The sequence below is a fragment of the Notamacropus eugenii genome, chromosome 7, assembly GCF_028372415.1.
Source record: "Notamacropus eugenii isolate mMacEug1 chromosome 7, mMacEug1.pri_v2, whole genome shotgun sequence".
In the NCBI taxonomy this organism is placed as follows: Eukaryota; Metazoa; Chordata; class Mammalia; order Diprotodontia; family Macropodidae; genus Notamacropus; species Notamacropus eugenii.
In genome coordinates this window covers 109112887-109129874 of record NC_092878.1, presented here as the reverse complement: position 1 = coordinate 109129874, position 16988 = coordinate 109112887, and the positions used below count along the sequence as shown (strand labels likewise).

The window sequence follows — 16988 nt, the reverse complement described above, 5'->3', positions numbered from 1 at the left end:
TACTAAATCTTTCCAAACCAAAATAGCCTTACTGGCTATTATTCCTCTATGTGAGTTCTTTTCCTCATGGGAATATAAGTTCCTAAGAGAGGGGACCAAAATTAACTTTTATTTTATTTTTAATTTATAGAATAATACAAACATTTTCTTAACAGTACAATTAAAAAAGGTTTAAATATACTATGAAAACATACTATGTACAACTTGCTATTCCTTTCAAGTATACAACAAAATTATCATATAAAATGCCTTTTTTCCCCTCCATCTTCCCCTACCCAGAGTTTACTACTATTAGAAACAAATAGGTATGTAGAGATAAAAAAAAGTTCTCTCTCTGTATGCAGATAATATCTTTATGCATGCTCCTATGGTAAATTTGGGTATATATAATAGATAAAATAACATATTTGTTCAAATTCATTCTTTTTTTATTTTTTATTTTTGGTAGTTTCAGGGTTTATTTAACACAAATAAAAATATGCAAAGCTTTTCACTCATTTTCTTCACTCCTCAGTCTACCATTTGGATTGGCGATCTTGATGGCTAGCTGAACTGCTCTCTCAACAATAACTTTCCAATTCTTAGAGAAAACGTGAGCAATCTCAGCACGGATAAGACTTGCTGCACATCAGAAGCACTTCTAGCTCTTTGATATTGTGCACCAAAAGCATTCTGAATCCACTTGGTAGCATGTGTTTTGTCTTCTTATCACCTCTGTAACCAATATTGGGCATCAAGGTCTGGCCCTTGGATTGCCTTCTCAGCCTGTTGTCAATGCCTCTTGGTTTACGCCAATTTCTCTTGATCTTGACATATCTGTCAGACTGATGTGGAATGAACTTCTTGGTCCTCTGGGTCCTCTTCTTGATGATCTTGGGCTTCACAAGGGGCCTGAGGGCGGGCATGATGCTGGTGAAGAGAAAGCAGCCCCTCCACGGGAAGAGCTGACAGAAAGAAGGAAAGACATAGCACCCAAATTCATTCTTCACACAATGTAATACAATGTTCTCTTGATTATGCACATTTCAATCTTTATTATTTTGCATAAATCTTTTCTCAGAACTTGGCACATAATACCTTTTATTCTTGCTTCCATCCATCCATATATTCCTTCATTATCTATTTTTTTTGTCTTCTGCCCCTTCTAGATTCTAAACTTTGTTAGGAAAAACTATGTGTCTCTTCTAACACAGAGGACATTAAACCTTAAATGGTAGGCATTTAATAAATACTTTTGAATACACAAATCATGCATATTTCTCTATAGTCACAGTTATTATGCTAAAAAGAGAAATAGAAAGGAAGAAATAAGGAAATAAAGGTACAGAAGTGAAAAAGTGAAGGAGGAAGGAAATGTAAGTGAAAAAAGAAAGAAAAAGAAAGAGGGAAAGTCCAAAAAAAGAAGGAAAGAAGAAAAAGAAAGCAAATAAAAGGAAGGAAAGAAGGAAGGAAGGAAAAAAGAAAAAAAGTGCTCACTAGGAATAACATACACCTAGAGTTGTGAAAAGCACTTGAGATACAACTATCCAAGTAGAAACTTGGATCTGTCTTCAAGGAGTTTATATTTCGATACATATTTCAATATTTATATTTTAAAGCCCAAGATTGAGTATTTGGCTTGGAAAATTACAGGGATAGTGAGTGGAGACATAGAAAGACACCCTATCCAGTAGTAGGAGGTATAAATAGTCTGAAGTATTTTTACCAATGAGGATTTCCCTAGAAGAACATCTTTGAGGAATTCAAGTTTTGGTACACCAAAAGCCTAATGGATAGCTGTGTTGTAGATAGGAGTATCTTCAAGATGTTATCAATGACACCCTGATAGCAGGAAGCAGTTTAAACTTCATCATCAAGTAAACATATTATTGGAAAAATTGATAGCTCTTTATCATCATTATGTTCCCAGGAGAAGCTCATCACCAGAAAACTCATCACCAGTCTATTGAAATAATGATGGTTATTTGTGAAATGACATAAAGAACTGCATTAGAATAGACATTATTAGAAAAGGTGGGCTGCTCATGTAGATAGAGTAAGGGAAATGAGAGAAGTCCATGTGTTGCACTGGAATGCATAAGTAAAGAAATGTCTCCAGCATGTTGGATAGAAACTCTTTGAAGGATTTAAAGGAGTGCATGGCTATGAGTTCCATTAGAATCACAAGTTCCCCAAATGGACAATACAGCTCCCTGGGGGGCACTGAAAAGATCCAGGGCAGGCAGAAGTAGCCTTGGGTGCTGATGGAGGGTGTTGAGGTAGTGCAAGCATAAGAAAAGAAGACAAGAACTTTTTGAAAATTCATTTATACATATTTCATCTGTTGTGGTACACAGTTAAAGTAATAATGATTACATTATTTTCCAAATAAACACACAAAATGCAAGCCATATCCCATTAGTGGTCAAATCCTCCTACATGTATTAAGAAAGTGTTGGTAGATGAGCCTGTCGTACATTGTTGGCAAGTCCAGCACGCATCTGTAGTATCATGTGGATATAATGATTTGTTCATAATACAGTACTATACAGTTATGGGATGCAATATTGTGTCATCAAAATTTCAATGCAGGAAAAAAATCCACAAATTTATAATAAATCATTAAATTTAAGATGTATCATTTAATATTATACATAATATATATATGCATATTATATATTATACTTTTTTGGTGGGTGCAAATTTTTTAAAAAGTTAAAGGATTAAAGAAAGTAGATTTCCTGGGGTGGGGGGCAGTGCGTATTTTTTTAAAGGTGAAGCTTCTGGTGAAGAGAAAGCAGCCCCTCCACGGGAAGAGCTGACAGAAAGAAGGAAAGACATAGCACCCAGTAGGTCAAATAAGTTTGGGAACCACTGTACTAGATTTTAAAAAAATGGATATTTAACAATCTGAATTTGTAGAAAGAATGCACTGATAAGATTAAAGAACCAAAGCAACACTGAATTATATTTTAGCAACTGGGTTTTCTCTACTGATTTTGTCCTAGATTCAGCAAACAATTTATCTACTTTAAAAAGAAAAGAACAAAAATTTTCTTCATAAATTTCCCCCAAAATTCTGAAAATTTGGCTTCTGTCTCAGGAGATAACAGGTCTTTAAATTGTATTCAGGAATCTCAAGAGATATCCGTTAATGTCCAGGGTATTGCCTGATACAATTTTTGATATTCAAAACATGAACTCCTCCCCCGAACAAGCTAGATTGTTTACTCTCTAAATATGTTTACCTTCCAAAAAATTAATTTTATTATTAATGATGATGACAGTGACCACTTTTGCTACTATTAATAATAATAATAATATTATGAGCAACAAGAACAACCGTTAAGGGTATATTTCTTTATGGTCTATAATGTTTTACATGAATTAGTTTATTTAATCCTCACTATTATCCTGTGAAGGAAGTGCTACTGACATTATTGTGAGAATTTTTCAGATAAAGAACATAAGGCTAATTGACTTTCTCAGGGTCACACAACTAGTAAGACTATGAGTTGGAACTTGAACCTTTGTCTTCTCAAATTTAGAAGAGTCCTTTTATTAATTATTCTTCCACCTCCCTCTGTAAATAAAACCTTTTATATATGCTCTTGTTAAATCCTTGTGGAGGTAAAATATGGGAAAAACAAAACTGTCTGTGAAATCTATCTTCCATCATAAACAACCACCAGGAAAAAACAAGCCCACTGCTCATACATCTTTAACTGCCTTGATCAAAAATGCAGAGGCTGAATTCTGAAGGGCCTTGCTCCTTTAGAGAAGCACCTCTCCAGGGGATAGGAGGACGAAGATCTTATTCTGCAAGAGCCAACATTGCCCAGAATCCTTTCCAAGACAACTGCTGGAGCAGTATTTGCAATTATAAGATCATATATTCCTTTTATTTTTATAAATATTTTACCAGGAAAGTGGTAGCTATATGTATATCATAATATACATTATTAAATGTATGTTATTGATATAATGTATACATACATCAGTGTTCTGGGGAAAAATGTAAAAATAAAGGGAAGGTATTGTGTTAAAAGTTTAGTAGCTTCAGTTATTAGCTACGACAAATGAAAAAACAAAAACTCTTAAACTTCGTCTGACAGAATTAAAAGAGATTTGATCCTAGACTCAAAAGTCTAAAGGAAGAAAACATCTTGAATCGGAAGACTTGGAATCATGGTATTCTATTTTTTCCTGGTCTCAGAGGCCAAAAGACCTGTGTTTAAGTCCTTCCCATGGCACATACTGACTGCATGACCCTCAGCCAATCACTAAACCTCTCAGTCTCTTGAAATCTTTTTGAGACCCTAAGTTTAAAAAAGATATGCCTGCCTCAATCAGTGAAGGAAATGGCCTCACTGTGGACATCCTTCTAGCAGTGAAATGAACAGGTCTTATTTTTATCCCTATGCCCATTTACTCTCATATAAAAAACATAGTAATAGTTGGTATTCCTACTATGTACCATTTACTGAGCTGTATTCTGCACATATGTCCTTTGATCCTCACAACAGCTCTATCAGGAAAATGCTATTATTATCCCCATTTTATGGTTTAGAAAACTTAGAGGTTAAGTGACTTTCCCAAAGTCACCAAGCTTATACATACCTGAATTTTTATTTGAATTCACACCTTCCTGTCTCCTGATAATGTTTAATATAAAATTTTGGAATAATCTCTTTGTTCTCTCTGAAGCAAACTCAGAGAATGCCTCTTCCTATGTCAACAAAGCCAGCCAAGGCTGACTCTACGTTCCTTAGGAGACCTTTAACCTAAGACACTATCTTGAATAATGGGACTTTCCTTTATATCTTATTATCTATAGACATATACTATGTTATGGCATATTAATGGTAAAGAAAACATAGACATCTTAGGTTGTAATTTCTATTGAACTTTGTTTACCCTTTCCTATGTCAGTTATCTGTTTAGGGCAGGAAGCCTGCCACTCACTAGTGGTGGGATTTCTTTCCTTGTCACCGAGACATATGTTTACACAGCCTGGAATTGCAAGGCCCAACCGACATTACTTTGTTAATTGTCTTGTCTTACTGAATTTATGATTTGTTCAACTAGGAGAGTTCCTTTCTCACTGCAAAATGTATATAAGCCAGAAGATTTCTGCACTGGGTAGCCAGAACATTTCTGGCTCCATAATGCATTATGTTACCATTGTCTTTAATAGGGAATTGATTATTTGATTAATTAAATCATAATATGTATGCATTTAGCCTGTTGCTTTTCTTTAACCAAATTTTCAGGTCAACACTTCAAACCCAGAATGGTTCTATCTAGAAGACCAAAGAAAAAGACAACAAAGTATAAGGGAAAGAGCATTAGATTTGCAAACAGAGGACTTGAATTTGAATCCTGGCTCCCCTATGTACTACTTGTGTGACCTTGGGCAAGTAATTTCACCTCTTTGGGACTTTATTTATTTAGCTCTAAAATGAAGCAGCTGAACTAAATGCCCTCCAGGGCCTCTTCTAGGTCTAAATACATGATCTTATAAGCATAAGGAGAAGTGCATAAGTAAGGTAGTTCTTGTGTCCGTTGCTGGGACTAACAGAAGGTAGTCAAGGTATTAGGGTAAGCACCTAATTAAAAACCTGATGCCTGGAGGGACTGGGAAAGAACTCAGCTTTCAGCAACAATAAGCAAGCAGAGAATTACAAAGGCTTCCAAGCCTGTAAATGCCAAAACAGCTTGAGGCCTTCCTCTGCCAAAGCTACTGAGGTTGCAGGGGCTATTTGAAGCTTAGAATTCAGAGTGATGTTCTCTTATACCACTGTTCACATTGTATTTCTCGTTACTGGTGCCTTGTATCTGTTTGTTTACTTTCCCTAACTTCCTCACTTCCTTCAGATGTCCTTATTCTTGCCTGTCTGGTGTCTGGACCTCCTGCTCTCTTATGTTCTCCTTTTAATCTTTTCCCAAGTGATTTGTTCTAATTGAAAATATAAGTAGGGTTTCAAAAGTATAAATTTTATATGAGTGTAGGGACATATTAGCCTGCAGCCCGAATCAAAAGATCCATTTCTTCTTGAAAATTGTTTTGTACAGAAGCTGCTTCCACTATGATCTTCAACTCCAAATGCCACAGAAAAATCAGAGAAGCATGACTCCCAAAGGTATCCTCTTACCGAAGAATCCATACATTAAAAGGAAACCTATGGGAGGAACAAGGCAAATTGACTCCCAAAGAAAGATGCCAAGTGGACTAGCCACCATATTCAGTAGTGCTATCTCTTACTGGGCATGAATTGCTCCAAGTCAACTTTTAGACTAATACTTTTGAAAGACACTCCTAGGGAGCTGTAAAAATGGACAGTGTGACTATTACCGTGAATGGTAGTTGTGAATAGTTGTTTCTGCTTTCTAGTAGTGAGTCAAAGGGGATTAATGGAAGCTTACACAAGTGCTTTCAGTTTGCAGAGAATGGAAGTGGTATGGAAAAGGCATAAATATACTGGGAATTTAAGCAAGTAGCTTTTACACTATAGGATTTAATATCATTGTTGATAAAGAGATAATATTGAACTGGATATTTTCAAAATGTGACTTATTCTCATTCTATTTCAAGCATCTTACCACAAAATGGCACCTTTGTAAATCCTGATGGATCTGGACCATGGACAGCACTCAGGACCGTGCACCAAAGCAATGAAGTGAGTGGGAAGTGGGGATGGATGGGTGAGGATGGTAGTGACTTGTATGATACTACAATTAAAAAGAATGCCTCTCAAGAAAGCATTTGTTTTGGGTCTAATGGAGCCTCCACATTGTCTTTACTCTGATGTCCTCTGCTCTGCCTTGTTTTGACCATTGTTGCTAAAGCTTTCCTAATTCCTGCAACATTCCTTGAATTTGATTATCTCATTAATCTAAGTTGACATTATGTCTACTTTCGGGGAATAAATGGCATAGAGACCTTGCCTACTTGCTCTAAGATGATTCACTATCCCCTAATAAACCATAATCATGGGTATGCTTCCCCCTCATGTCTCCTGGGGAAAATCTCCTTGGAGAAAAAAAAAAACAAACCAAAAACTGATGTGACATCTTCTGACTTTTGAGCAAAGTTTGTTCTTGTCTGTCTGAGTAGTTTAAACAAACTGTTTAGCCTACCCTTTCATGAATTTATCTTTAGCATACCAAATTTTGACATTATAGCCTTCCACTGAGAGATGCATATCCTTTTTTCATAGTATTAGGTTCATCATCCCTTGTTCCAGCTCACAGTCCTTCATTCAATCCGCCTAGCTCTGACAACTTCAGTTATTTTTGATGTTGGATTGATAATTTCCTCAATCAATTAAGATTCCATATATTTTAAAAATTATAGTCCTTTGAGTATCTCTAGCCTTAAACTAATGTTTAATTAGAAAATTGATGAACATGTAAATACAAAAAAAAATAAGCTGGTGGAGTTATGACAAGAATGATAAAATATATTAGATACTTGAGTTTTCAATGATATTTTAGCAACAGTATGAATAAAACTACATTTTTGGTTTAATGTTTTTAAAATATCAGGTACTATTTGAGCTAAAATTCTAAATAAATATCATCAAAATGAAAACTTTTCCAAGCTGATGAACATAACAGTTGTTCCCTGGAGGAATCTAGTAAAAACTTCCTCTCTCTTTCTTGTGTCTTAAGGAACTGGGAGATTCTCTTTTTAAGGTTAGCACTTTGATAAACAAAGTCAATACTGATGAGGGAAGTGTTTTGTTTGGCATGTCTTTAACAAGGTGTTAACTCACTTTTTCCAGAATTAACCTTACCCTGTGATTTTACTGGAACTTTGTAAAATTCTCTGGGACTATTAACACCTTGCCTTGTTGCTGATGTTTCAGACAGAATAAGTACATGTGCTGCACTGACATTGGACTTGGCTTTTAGAAGAGAGAGCAGAGAAAAAACAGAAACAAGAATTACACTTGGAAAGCACATTCAGTTTTCTGTGGCAAGTCTAGGCATTTGTGTGGCTCTTGATCAAATCAGATGTTTGTAAATCACTTTGCACAATACCTAGCACAGATTATGCAGTTAATAAGTGATTGGTCCCTATAGATCTAGGAGAAGGTGCGTTCCCAAAGAGATGGCCATAGATGAAGTTCCCTGCAAGCACTGAGGAATGGCAGGAATTTAAGTCAGTATTACTAAAGTGAGCTGGTGGTTCAATGAAGGACTTCCTGGAGAAAAGTAATATCAGTCTAAGGGTAGGGATGCGGGTCACTGCTCCACCAATAAAATATTCTCTTTTCCTGAAATGTGCAACCATAAAGAGTTCCCTCAGACATTGAGAGACAGAGTGATTTATTCAGTTACACAGCCAGTAAGTGTCAGAAGTGAGACTTGAACCCAGATCTTCTTAAACTGTGATTAGCTCTCTGATTTGAAAAAAAAAAAAAACAATTTATACAAATCATTTTATCATGGGATTCTATAAAGTAGGTACGACAGATAATATTGCCTTATACAAATTTAGAAAGTGAAATTAAGACAAGGTAAATGAAATATATGGCCATGGTAACACAGTTAATAAGCATGCGAGGAAGATTTTGGCTGTAGCTTATCCTGATGCCAGGATCAGTATTAATCAAATAAAAGAGTTTGTTACTAATCCAAATCTAATATTACGTTGAATTATTCTTTCTTGGCCTTAGGAATTCATTTGGATACATTACTGAATGCAGTAAATCCTAGTTAAAAGGAGTTTATCAGTGTTATTATTGTTTAAGATCACTAAGGTTGTGAAAAACAATCATCTCCTCATTGAAAAGTGAAACTGGAGGAGCACATTCTGTACACATCTTCTAAAAACTATAACTATGAGTAAAAAGTTAATTCCCAAACACACACACGGAGAAAACTGTTAGAGGAATAAATCTTGCCCAATTAAGCCAACATACTCAATCTGAGACAAGCCAGAGAGATTCAAAGTATGTGGTAATCTACATTCTTTGCAGTAAATTGTCTGTGGAGGACTTGCAGAAAGACATGGAGAAAACCTGCACTTTAAGAAACAATGCGAAGGGGCTGTGTTCTGCACTTGAGGACGGTACACAACTCGTACATAGTTCTGTCTAAATTGACATGTAACCTATTGTGATGGAACTGATTTGAGCCAAATTATTTAAGTGTTAAGATACAAAATACTTTTTGTCTTCTTATATTTCCAAACTTTCTTCAAGAATTAAAAACTGCTAAAAAGAGACTCACTAATGCAACCTCTGTCTCTGAGCAAGAATTATTCAAACATACTTAAAAATGGGAAAAAAATAGTAAGTCTTGTTCTTCTAATCTTTTTAACATGCCGTGAAAACAACACTTCCTCTTGTGCTCTGCTCAATAAGTTACAGGTTAAAGCTTTGGAGGGAAAGATTACAAGAGATGACAAGGAAACACAGTACAGATCCTAAAATGGATAAGAGGATTTTAATAAATATTAAACAGAGAATAAGACCTTTTTCTTAAGCAACATGCATTTTGTGATATAAACTTTCCTGATGGTGCTTGATTTTCTAGAAATGTGATAGAAATGCAAACACAGTAAATGAGAGTCCTCTTCTTTTTTTTTTCAGGAAAGATTCCCCACACCCTTAGATAAATACATAATCACTGCTAGAGGTTACAATTTCATTTGTAAAAAAGTTTTGATTTCTTCATTGGAAGGTAGAATATTGGGGCATCTTGAGAGATTTCTTCCCAAAGGGAAATAAATCCTTTAGAAAAATGTGCACGGTTAGAGAATATGAGAAAACAAATAGGGTTCAAGCAACTCAGTGGAAATTATATTATGTTCCTTTAGTGTATCATAGAATTAATGTGATGAGGTGACATTGGTCTCTTGAGAGGAGATGATATAAAGACCCAGGGATGCTTATTTTCTAAGGAATTTGATATTGTTTTAGAGAAAATAAAAATAACTTATTTGATTATGAGTAAATAATTTAAAAAACTTGGAAACCACCTTAGTCTTATACTTGGGACTGGCCATAAGAGTGCTATAAATCAATTACTTCAGTCCTTCAAGTAGTCACAATTTCAGTGTTGTGGGTATTCCTTCCACTGATTCAGATAACAACTGTTTTTGCAAGACAATCTTTATTAATTGTTGTATTGAAAATAAATATATCATTTCTTAAGGGACAATCATCTGGTGCTAAGTCTCTATCCATCATGTAACATGTTTGTTACAGGATACGTATATAGGTTTTCCATAGATGGTAGCTCAAAGTCTTTTCTATTATGAAGTTTGCCTTTGGCTTGAACGAACTTTGGAAAGTCAAGGTCCCTTACACATCACCAGATATTCTAGGAGGATTTTAGAGTTATAGTGGATTTGGAAAATTTTAAACTGTCTAGCCACATTTGTGACCTATAAATCCTCTTCTACCGATTTAATATATAGTTTGAAGATTGATTTCTTTTCCTTCCCTCAAATTCATGTTTTTATTTTAATTCTGAATCTCACTTCATTTAATCCATTAATTAATATTTATTAAATGCCTAGTATGGGCAAGACCCATTTCTAAGTCTTGGTAAATAAAAAATGCAAATACAGTCCTTGTTCTCAAGTAACTTACAATTTAGTGAGGTTGTAGAATAAGGAAATAAATATGTACAAAGTAAGCTATACATAGATAGATACAAAAATAATTGAAAGAGGGAAGGACCTGGAATTGAGAGGTTAAGGAAGGCTTTCTCTAAGAGGCTGAATTTTTTGTATTGTGTATTCTTCCTTGTTGCTGAAGAAGGCCATGCCATCAGAGAAATGATGACATGACTTGCACTTGACTTTGTTTTGAGTGAGGGAGGGCTGTGCAGGTTACCAGCCTCACTTTCTCCTCCTGAGCCATCTGGATCCAGTGACCAGATATTCATCAGGATGACTGGAAATGGCCCAGGATACACTGGGAGACCTTGGGCCTCCTAGTTTAAGAGTGATTATCCATAGTAACTGTTGCTGTTTCCCTCCCAGCCTGATGTCTTTCTTTTTCTTGGCCTCATTAAAGGGGCCATGCCCTGGGCATTACCTCGCCCTAAATGAGTATGAATTTTATCTAGTGGTCTGGTTGAGTTACAACGCATTCATTCAATAATCAGAGACACTCAGACCCAGTATGTAATTTCCAAAGCTGAATTATTTTCTCCAAATATTGGGAAAATTTTTTTGGAAGTTAGGTCCAAAGGGAATAGATCCAAATGAGAAGTACCCCAGAGTAGCATGGATAAAATAAGTTAGAAGGCATAGTACTGTGAACTGGGTATAAAAAGGTATGTTTTGAAATATTTATAAAATTCAAGGAATTAAGATTTAAAAGTCCAATGACAGCATAGCAGCATGCTTTGGTATGGAGTGAAAAAAAAAAAAAAACAAAACAACCACATAAGTCTTCTATCTTAATCACCAATAGGTGTCTAGGAGAAAATACATCTCTAAACAATTTGAATGACTGGAGAGAGTTCCTCTGACTTTATAGCACTATCACACAACAGATGCTTAAAATGTTTTAGGATGGCTGAAAATTAGAAAGATCTGGAAGCATGAACAGATAGCCAAAAGTTTACCTTGGTAGATTAAAACATTGGGGCTGATCCAAATGAGGTTTTTCTGGCTCACTCTGCCTGGAATCGTCAAGAAGACAGGTTTGTCTCTCCTTGTCTGATATACTGCCAAAGATTCAGTGATGTTCTTCATTTCCCAAGGTCTCATGTGAAATCAACCAGAAGATGCAGATTTCAAGGCAGGGTAATCCAAAAGAGATGGAAACAAATGAGCTTCCCTGAAAACTATTAGGTTTTTCCTGAAATTATTTGTTGCTGTGGTTGTTTCCACAGTGTAGAGTTTCCTCTCTGCCTACATGTCCTTCTAATTAGAGATATGGAGGGAATGATTTTCTGGTTTGCTCCTAAAAGCTAATCCTCTACATAATTCTGTCAGAGCTATGAGAAGTTATAAATCAATGGTGATATCAAGAACGCACAAGGTCAGATAGCTGACAGCTTCCAAATATTCTAACAAGGGACAGTGATAAGGTCAATAAACTGATGGCTGGATAATTTATGATTGAAAGGAAAGTACAATGTGACAATATTAGAAAAAAGGATTATCCAACTGCAAAAGTATATTATCCAAGATATTTCTATAAAGCAGAAATATTTATCCCCAATATACTATTATGTATACTTGTTAATGGTTAGATCATGCAGCAAAATTTCATTTCTTATTAACTAATTAATCTTAATTTCTAACCACAATCTATGTTGATAATTGATTCAAAGAGAGTAACGGGTTCTTGAGTTTCAAAGGGACTTCAGAATTTATAGGATTACAAATTTATATTTGAAAGGGAACTCAGAGACCATCTAGTCCAACTGCCTTCATTTTATCCTGATGCCCTTAAATGTACAATGACCAGAGTAGGGTTACACAGGTGAGAAGTGACAGATCTAAGATTTGAATTCAACATATGACTCCAAATTTTTCCTGTACTAATTCCAGAACCCTATCTTAAGCATTCTTGATAGAGGGGCATCTAATAATTGGATTTTTATTCATTTTGCACACCCTGTGATGGGAAATTTACTATCTCACCATCTCATTTAATCTCATTTAATTATTCCTAGGTGATTTGTTTTTTTCTCCTTGACTCTAACTTTATCCCTCTTTATTTTCAGTAGGTGACCTAATCTCTATCAAGAAAACTGGACTCTCTTATTCCATTATTCTAAATGATTTCAACGTCTCACACCCTCCACTTTCATCTCTCCATTGCTGACTCCAAATGCTCATGTGGAGTCTTTGTGCCTAAATGGTTAGAGAGCCTTTTGAAGTCATATTGTTCTGATCAGTTACAGTTATATGCATTGCACCTTAACTTTAATATAGTAATGTCAACAATTAATCAACTAAGTCAGAAGATAACTGTCATCACTGCTAAAGCTATGTTATCTACTTGTATTTTCAATAAAATGAGTCACAATTTCTCCTGGGACTTCTCCTTCTTTCTTCACCTACTGCTAAATCTTTTTGTATATATGGTGTTTGGTGTTCAGTCAGGGTATTTTATTTTTAAAAGCAAACAGATAAATAGCAATTGCATTTTTTTAAAATCATTTTTAAATGCCTATTCTAAACAAATCAAGCAAGGACAAACCCAATCAAAGACTTTATATTCTAAGTGCTAAGATAACTTGCAAACTTTATATGGCTTGCACGGTGATAAATACGTCAGATAAAAATATAAGCAAAAAGAAATCCAGTTCTTATACTCAAGATTACATTTAAACTGGGGAAAGAGACAAGATAAAATATGAAAGAAGGCTGCAAATGCTAGTATATTTATGAGCATATCCTAAAAGTAAGAAAAAGAGACAGGAGAAACTGTCTGAGAAGGTTGCCACAGGCCCAGAGGAAAAAGACAGATGAAGCATGGTCACAAAATCTGGAGAGAGAATTATGAGTGGTCTGACTCATTCCTTCAAAATGTGTGTTTCAGAATCAGGAAAAAATGAGTCAACAGCTTGTTAAAAGGAGACTCAAAAATACTTAATAAAATAGCATTTAAAAAAAAAATAGACTAACCCAAATTCCAAAAGAGATCCACAAAGTCAATGAGGAGAAGAATGCCTTACAAAACAGAATTGGTCAAATGGCAAAGGAGGTGCAAAAGCTCACTGAAGAATCAAATTCCTTCAAACTTAGAGTGGAGCAGATGGAAGCTAATGACTTTGTGGAAAATCAAGAAATTATAAAGTAGAACCAAAAGAATGAAAAAAAGAAGACAATGTGAAATACCTTATTGGAAATACCACTGAGCTGGAAAATATATCCAGGAAAGAAAATTTAAAAAATTATTGGGCTATCTGAAAGCCATGATATGAAAAATAAAAGAGCCTAAATGATATCTTTCAAGAAATTATCAAGGAAAACTACCCTGATATTCTAGAACCAGAGGGTAAAAAAGAAATTGAAAGAATCCACCCATCACCACCTGAAAGAGATCCTAAAAGGAACACTCCTGGGAGTATTGTAGCAAAATTTCAGAGTTTCCAGTTCAAGGAGAAAATATTGCAAGCCACCATAAAGAAACAATTAGAGTATTATGTAAACATAATCTGCATAACACAAAATTTTGCAGCTTCTACATTAAGGGATCAAAGGTCTTGAAATATAACATTTCAGAAGTCAGAGGAGTTAGGATTAAAACTAAGCATCACCTAGCCAGCAAAAAAGTATTGTACTCCAGGGGAACAAATAGAATTTGTAGAACAAATAGAATGAAATTGCAGACCTTCAAGCATTTTTGATGAAGAGACCACACCTGAATAGAAAGTTTGACTTTCAAATACAAGAATCAAGAAAAGCATGAAAAGTTAAACAGGAAGGAGTAATTATAAGGGACTTACTAAAGTTCCTTCATGGAAAGATGATATTTGTAACTTACGAGAACTAGATTAGTATTAGGGTAATTGAAGGAAATATAGATAGATAGATAGATGGATGGATTGATAGATAGATAGATGGCACAGGGTGAGTTGAATATGAAGGGATAATATCTCAAAATAACATTAAGGCATCAGAGAGGAATATATTGAAAGAAGGATGGAGGGAGAGATAGAATGGAATAAATTATCTCTCACTTAAAAGAGGAAAGAAAAAGGTTTCAGAGTGGAGTGGAAGAGGGGAGAGGTGAGGGGGATTTGGCTTAAGGGGGGAAGAATATACACATTCAATTGGGTATCTTAACCTACAGGACAGAGGAAATGGATAAAAGTAGAGGAAATGAGAGAAGAGAAGGCAAATTGGGGATGGAGGTAGTTAGAAGCAAGCAGTTTTGCAATGGATAAGGTCAAATTGAAAATAGAAGTAGTGGGAGGTGGGATAGGATAAAGGGAAATATAGTTAGTCTTTCACAACTTGTCTATTGTGGAAGTGTTTTGTGTAATTACAAATTGCTTGCCTTTTCTATGAGGGTAGGTGGAGAGGGAAGAAAGAAGAAAATTTGGAACTCACAGTTTTCAAAAGGAACGTTAAAAGTTTATTTACATACAACTGGGAAATAAAATATACAGGCAATAAGGTATAGAAATCTCTCTTGCCCTACAAGAAAGTAAGGCGGAAGGGGATGGGGTGGTTGGAGATAAAATGGAGGACAGACTGAGAGAAGGGGTAATCAGAACGCGTGCCATATTGCAGTGAGGAGGAGGGGAGAGATGAGTAAAAATTTGGAACTCAAAATCTTGTGGAAAAGAATGTTGAAAACTAAAATTAAATTAAAGAAAAAAAGAAAAAACATCTGGAACAACTCACAAATGGGAGGAAATAACTATATACAAACAAGATATTCTTAAAGCAACAGCACTAAAAATAAAAGGGACTTGAAAGAGCTGCTTGAAAAAATAAGTAGGGAAATAAAACCAGCAAGTAAGGTAACAGAAAAATTACAACAAAACAGGAGAACTAAAAGCATGTATTTGTCTAACCCCTTAAGCTATTGTCCAATCCCTTATTCATCTTCTCTATCTTACAATTAAACCTTCTACAGTCAGTAGTTAACATATCCTTTCTGGTTCCACTTCCTAATATCCATTCATTCCTTAGTTTTCCCAAACCTTAATCTCTTTTAAGTGCAGGGATTGTGCCATTTTTATGGTGTCTTAATATTTGTTGAGAGGACTCATCTTGGTAATGGACTCAGGCTTTAGATTGTCATATATATTTTTAGACATGGCCAATGATGGAATTTGTTTTGCTCGACTCTGCATTTTGGCTACAATGTTTTGTTTTGTTTTGTTTTTTCTTTTTTTAAATGGGGATAGGAGTGAGAGGAAGAAAAAATGGATTTTGGTTACTTAAAAAACAATTGAATTTAAAATTTTTGTTGAAGCTATTCCAAAATCTTTCACAGTGTTATTTACATCCCAGTTTTTCCTTGTAACAACACAAAACAAGTCTATTTCCTCTCCTAGATAACATTTTTCAAATGTTTGAGAAATCTTATTTGACAAAAAAAAGTATGAAAATCCTCAGCACCTTCACTTATATCCCATAGTAGATATATATTCTAGTCATGATCATCTCTCTTAATTTTTTTATGAGACATTGTCATCATTTGTGTTTTGAAGAAGTTCCAATATAATCTTTTGATGACTGTGGTTACTATGGGTTTAATACATATTAACAGTGGAATAAGTAGCACAGTATAGCATGCATCTTTTGTTTTCCCTTGCAGCTGAACAGAAGAAAACTGTCTTTGGAAGGCTCTAGTGACATTTGTTTAATCATTCATCTTTTTAATAAAAAGACTCATTGATTTGTTTCATCCCCCAATATGCTGTTCCTCCCTGGAAAATGAACTTAGTTACCAAAATATCTCACAAATCGCCCCCAACACCTATAAAAGTTTGCAGTGATGTAGTGGAACCTGTTGTCTCCAAATCCTGACTTTGCTGCTTACTGTATTGCTATGTCACTTTAGACAAATTGGTTCCCTATTAACTTTAACCTTCTCTGATTCTAAGTGTAGCACTCTGCACAGAAATATCTAAGAAAACAAATCCCCCCCAAGGTTTTGAAATAATTCCTGAATTTAGTCAAATATAGCTATATCCTGGTTAGTAGGCAGAATAAACATAATAGTATTCGATTTCACACTATTAAAATAATAATTACATAAAATATTTAATTGTATCTGCCCCAATAGAAATATGCACTATAAATTCAGATATCACTACAAGAATATTGTTTATTATTTATATTCACTTGCAAATCAATATTTCATTGCTTTTCTTCAAGAAAGAAGGAAAAACAATCTGTGAGCAGAAGTAGTTTTCCCACTGGGAATTCAACTCACTATTTCTATTTTGGCAATGTTCCTTCCTTCCTTCCTTCCTTCCTTCCTTCCTTCCTTCCTTCCTTTCTTCCTTCCTTCCTTCCTTCCTTCCTTCCTTCCTTCCTTCCTTCCTTCCTTCCTTCCTTCCTT

At 35.0% G+C, this 16988-nt stretch overlaps 1 pseudogene; it reads right to left on the bottom strand.

Moving 5' to 3' along the window:
- Positions 1 to 406: 406 nt before the first annotated feature.
- On the bottom strand, positions 407 to 11635 carry LOC140513215 (large ribosomal subunit protein eL32 pseudogene; annotated as a pseudogene).
- Between the last annotated feature and the right edge of the window lie 5353 nt (positions 11636 to 16988).